Raw genomic sequence first — 6,000 nt, forward strand, 5'->3', positions numbered from 1 at the left:
ATTCACATGTAAAGAACATGTGGTTAACAGGTGATTCACATGTAAAGAACATGTGGTTAACAGGTGATTCACATGTAAAGAACATGTGGTTAACAGGTGATTCACATGTAAAGAACATGTGGTTAACAGGTGATTCACATGTAAAGAACATGTGGTTAACAGGTGATTCACATGTAAAGAACATGTGGTTAACAGGTGATTCACATGTAAAGAACATGTGGTTAAAAGGTGATTCACATGTAAAGAACATGTGGTTAACAGGTGATTCACATGTAAAGAACATGTGGTTAACAGGTGATTCACATGTAAAGAACATGTGGTTAAAAGGTGATTCACATGTAAAGAACATGTGGTTAACAGGTGATTCACATGTAAAGAACATGTGGTTAACAGGTGATTCACATGTAAAGAACATGTGGTTAACAGGTGATTCACATGTAAAGAACATGTGGTTAACAGGTGATTCACATGTAAAGAACATGTGGTTAACAGGTGATTCACATGTAAAGAACATGTGGTTAACAGGTGATTCACATGTAAAGAACATGTGGTTAACAGGTGATTCACATGTAAAGAACATGTGGTTAACAGGTGATTCACATGTAAAGAACATGTGGTTAACAGGTGATTCACATGTAAAGAACATGTGGTTAACAGGTGATTCACATGTAAAGAACATGTGGTTAACAGGTGATTCACATGTAAAGAACATGTGGTTAACAGGTGATTCACATGTAAAGAACATGTGGTTAACAGGTGATTTACATGTAAAGAACATGTGGTTAACAGGTGATTCACATGTAAAGAACATGTGGTTAACAGGTGATTTACATGTAAAGAACATGTGGTTAACAGGTGATTCACATGTAAAGAACATGTGGTTAACAGGTGATTCACATGTAAAGAACATGTGGTTAACAGGTGATTCACATGTAAAGAACATGTGGTTAACAGGTGATTCACATGTAAAGAACATGTGGTTAACAGGTGATTCACATGTAAAGAACATGTGGTTAACAGGTGATTCACATGTAAAGAACATGTGGTTAACAGGTGATTTACATGTAAAGAACATGTGGTTAACAGGTGATTCACATGTAAAGAACATGTGGTTAACAGGTGATTCACATGTAAAGAACATGTGGTTAACAGGTGATTCACATGTAAAGAACATGTGGTTAACAGGTGATTCACATGTAAAGAACATGTGGTTAAAAGGTGATTCACATGTAAAGAACATGTGGTTAAAAGGTGATTCACATGTAAAGAACATGTGGTTAACAGGTGATTCACATGTAAAGAACATGTGGTTAACAGGTGATTTACATGTAAAGAACATGAAAACCACATGTAACATGTGAATGCGGCTGACAAACCTACATGTGATGAAACAGAAGACAGCGGGACGCGTCCGACTGCGGACAGACGACGACATCAATCTCTGATTGTCAATAATCTGATCAGATTCAGGAAAACCAAACCAGTAGACTTCCTGCTGAACTGGAGTTAAAACCAGTTGACTGCTGGTTCCGGTGTGCAGCGACTCGATCTGTCTGACAAGCCAAGATGTTTCACAGTCGTTTGCTCCAGTTTGAGCCGAAGAGGAGAAATTTATTATCGTGACCTCTGAACCGCGTCAGGAACGTTACCTTAGACGGACTTTACAGCCTCCTCTGTGTCGTCATGACAACGCTCAGGACGGATCGAGCCCGCTGAGGTCGTCTGAAGTCACGACAGCGCGACAAGTTTCCATAAGGCTAAAGACCACCGACCTGATCGTCATGACGATGGAAACAACTGATTTACAGCAATACTTTATTCACTCGATCAGTCATCATGTGACTTTCAGCTCGTCACGCTGGGATGGAAAAATAAAAATAGAAAATAGAAAAAATTTATTGTAAAAATGTGTTAGAATCTAAATAAAAATTTTAAAAAATATGGAAGTAAAAAAAAAAAGAACTAATAGAATAAAATTTGAAAGTTTGAACATAAATTAAAATTTAAAAAAAATTCTAATGCAATAAAATAATTTGAAAAAAGGAAAAGAAAAAAAAAACTTCTGAAAATGACTAAATATAAAATGAAAAAAGATGAAACTAAAATAAAGAATATTAAAATGCAAAAAGTAAATATAAAAAAAGATTTATGAAAAAAAGAAAAATCTCAATTTAAAAAAGAAAATGAAAAAAACAAACAGTGAAAATAAGCCAAAATAAAATAAAATTCAATAGAAACTAGCATAAATAATAAATAAATAATCAAATAAAATAAAAATAAATTTGAAAAAATTAAATATATGCAATCAATATGAAACATAATTAAAACAAAAAATAAGATCATTTAAGATTCAAATGAAAAAAGAAAAATTTAATATATTGAAAATATAACAAGAAATTTAAAAATCAAATTGAAAATATATTTCAAAACAGAATAAATAAAAAATAAAAGAAGTCTTTGAAAACAAAAACTAAACTAAAACAAAATCAAGCTTTTTTTCCATCACAAATTTGTAAATAAAATAAAATTTGAAAATGATCTACAGTAAAACCAGGCAGAGTGAACAGTAGCCGGCCTGAAGCTCCTTCCTGCTGGCAGCAGCGTTTTAAGCGTCTAATGAAGCAGACAGGATGAGCGACCATGTTTCCATTCACAGCCTCCTGCCTGGTTAACCTCAGATCTTCCTCCTCGTCGCACGACTCTTTTCCTCCCGACCCAGAAGGCGACTCGCCCACAATGTGCAGGTCCGACCCGTCACACGCTCCACATGTCGCTGTCCATGCCTGAACTAACCAGGATCATTAATTCTGAGGAATTCAATCAACATTCCTGAATCCCACTGGAGGGAATGCTGCAGGATCAGCTGACTCACACTTCCTGCTCGAAGAGACTCTCTATGATCCATGATAACGTTATTATTCATCACATTGCTAAGAGACCTCTGTTTCCACCTGGACATGATGATGAAGACGCTTCCTGTCAGACTTTCCACCAATCAGAGAGCTTAAACTGACGGTAACGTCCAATCAGGAGCAGCCAAAGATCAACAAGTGATGAGAAAAGCAGGAAATAATGATCCTCTATGGCTGGAATAAAGCCAAGAAGACGTTTGGGATGCAGAAATCAGCGGAGATGGAGCTGGTTTGGGGAGGATAGCAGGTAAATAGCTGCAGAAATCACTGTAAACACAATAAAGCGTATATTTATACAACTATATTGTGCATACATTTAGTTTTTCTCATGTTGCACAGTGGAAACATCTCTCATTGTTCACATTTAATGTTACATACTTTCACCCCTTTCTGAATAAAAATAAAATCAGAATAAAATGCATTGTTCCTTGTTTCCAAGCAGGACTTTTACCAGTATACACCAGTTGGAACTGGGAGATCACATGAGAAACTAATGCAGTGACTAAAAATTACTCAAAACCAGATTTGTTTTGGTGAATGACTCATTTAAACTGAATTAATAAGCATTGAGGTTTACGTCGCTATATTTATGCATCTTCCATTAAATTCATTTTCTCTCTTTTTACAGTTGACTATGTAAACTTTCTCTGACCTTTTTTATTAGTTTCATATCTAATCTAATTGTTCTTGTTAATTTTACATCACAAACTCATCTGAATGAAATGGTATGACTGGATTAACCCTGATGTCCCACGTTGCATGAAGAGTTAAACATGTTTATGTCAAATAGAGTAAACATCATAAACAACTTATTGAACATGTTTAAGTATGAAGCAGTTTACTTTTCTGACGTCCAAAACTCACATCTAAAAACAGGTTTAATATGCCTCCTCTCTGTAACTGCAGAACAAACCTGATGAGATGTGATTATAGATTATAGATTAACCAATTATCACATTTGATCCTGATTATTTTTATTTGAAGGAAAACAATGTTACTATTTACAGCTTAAACACACACTAAAAGCTCTGGCTTCTTGTATAAATATACTAAATAAAGTTTCCTGTAAGATAATTTGGACAATTAAATGTCATTAATTAAACATGAGGGCTTCATATTTGCGCATGCGCGCAGGGGTAGCACCTGCTGCACTTTTAATCGATTTTATGGCGCCAATAAATTCATATTAATCAATAACCAATGATATGAGCTGCTTAGCTGAATTATGGTGGGGAAAATGAACCAAAACGGGAGAATTATGCTGTGTTATGCTGTTAACCGGCTGACCGGCGGAGCACCGGCGCAGGTTTACCCGCCCCTACCCTACCTGTGACCCGGCAGGCGGGCGGACCTGGAGCCAGGAAACTCCCTGGATTCACCGTGGCCTCGGAAGACCTCACCGCCCCCTTTTCATGGCTCTCCTCACTACGACAGCCTGTTTGTGTCACTGGTTTAAGGGGGGAGAGGAAAATACGAGTTTAAACACTGAATTAAGTGTTTTCTGGTTGTTTCCTTCGAAGCAAAGGGGGTCTATAGTGTGTATCAGTCCGCGGCAACTCGCCGCCGCCGCAGGTTACAGTTTACAGCTGGGCTGCGGTGCGGCAGCCGGGATAATGCGGATCCAGTCAGGCGTATGAAACAGAGTTCACTTTCCCCTCTTATCTCAGTCTCCAACTCTTTATACTTGTTTTAAAGCCCAAATGCAGCCACATGCCACATTAGCGATCCGCGGAACATGAACTAAACAGGTTAAGTTTGCCATGCGGGATTCCACCGCAGTTTGAGGGCATTGAAACGAAGTTGAAAGCCTTTCATACAGGTAGGAAACACAGCCAGGGCGTGTTCCCAAGTCTTCCCCCCAAAAACACACACATTCCCAGGAACAGCAGCTGAAGCTACCTGTCTGTAAAAAACAGCCAGACAGGTTTTTCTGAAATAAAACATGAAATGAGGCTGAGCTTCACGCAGCAACATCTGCAGGATCCATGTGTCTGAAGCGTTATCAGAGCTCAACTCACCCTTTATGGCCGCGGATATCATTCCCGGAGCTGATAAATTATCCAGAGGTTGTAAAGTAGTTTCCTCCGCAGCACACGGTCAGGTACAGTGGAGAGGCAGCGCTTGGAAACGCAGGAATCAGCCTGGCAGTGAGGAATTTCTCAGGAGGGGGGGGGGGGGGGGGCTGTGCTTCCAGACAGGAGCAGGGTGCAGTACCGGGACCGGCCGCTGGGGGGCGGTGGTTGAACACAACGCGAGGAGTAGCCCGCTGAATTAAAAGCAGAGGAAGACGACATGCACACTGGTTGCTTTATGAGATGTTTACATTTAACCAGCAAAAAAACAGGACAATAAAACAACAGAAATCAGGAAGTTAAAGCAACAGAAATCAGGGCATTAAAGCAACAGAAATCAGGACATTAAAGCAACAGAAATCAGGACGTTAAAGCAACAGAAATCCGGAAGTTAAAGCAACAGAAATCAGGACATTAAAGCAACAGAAATCAGGACATTAAAGCAACAGAAATCAGGACATTAAAGCAACAGAAATCCGGAAGTTAAAGCAACAGAAATCAGGAAGTTAAAGCAACAAAAATCAGGACATTAAAGCAACAGAAATCAGGACATTAAAGTAACAGAAATCAGGACGTTACAGCAACAGAAATCAGGACGTTAAAGCAACAGAAATCTGGACATTAAAGCAACAGAAATCAGGACATTAAAGCAACAAAAATCAGGAAGTTAAAGCAACAGAAATCAGGAAGTTAAAGCAACAGAAATCCAGAAGTTAAAGCAACAGAAATCAGGAAGTTAAAGCAACAGAAATCAGGACATTAAAGCAACAGAAATCAGGACATTAAAGTAACAGAAATCAGGACGTTACAGCAACAGAAATCAGGACGTTAAAGCAACAGAAATCTGGACATTAAAGCAACAGAAATCAGGACATTAAAGCAACAAAAATCAGGAAGTTAAAGCAACAGAAATCAGGAAGTTAAAGCAACAGAAATCCAGAAGTTAAAGCAACAGAAATCAGGAAGTTAAAGCAACAGAAATCAGGACATTAAAGCAACAGAAATCAGGACATTAA

General features: G+C 38.3%; 1 protein-coding gene across 3 annotated transcripts in view; it reads right to left on the bottom strand.

Moving 5' to 3' along the window:
- The window catches only part of LOC306773992 (vang-like protein 1), an 85,967-nt gene extending 80,913 nt beyond the window's left edge, over positions 1-5,054 (bottom strand). For 2 of the 3 annotated variants that reach the window (XM_079263956.1, XM_079263954.1), the window contains exon 1: positions 4,931-5,054. The gene's annotated coding sequence lies outside the window, so the exon portion shown is untranslated. Of the gene's footprint in view, positions 1-4,239; positions 4,360-4,930 lie in introns of all 3 variants that reach the window. The other variant, XM_079263955.1, reaches the window with a different exon arrangement.
- Positions 5,055-6,000: the final 946 nt, after the last annotated feature.

Source organism: Telmatherina bonti (assembly GCF_933228915.1).
Source record: "Telmatherina bonti genome assembly, chromosome: 24".
In the NCBI taxonomy this organism is placed as follows: domain Eukaryota; kingdom Metazoa; phylum Chordata; class Actinopteri; order Atheriniformes; family Telmatherinidae; genus Telmatherina; species Telmatherina bonti.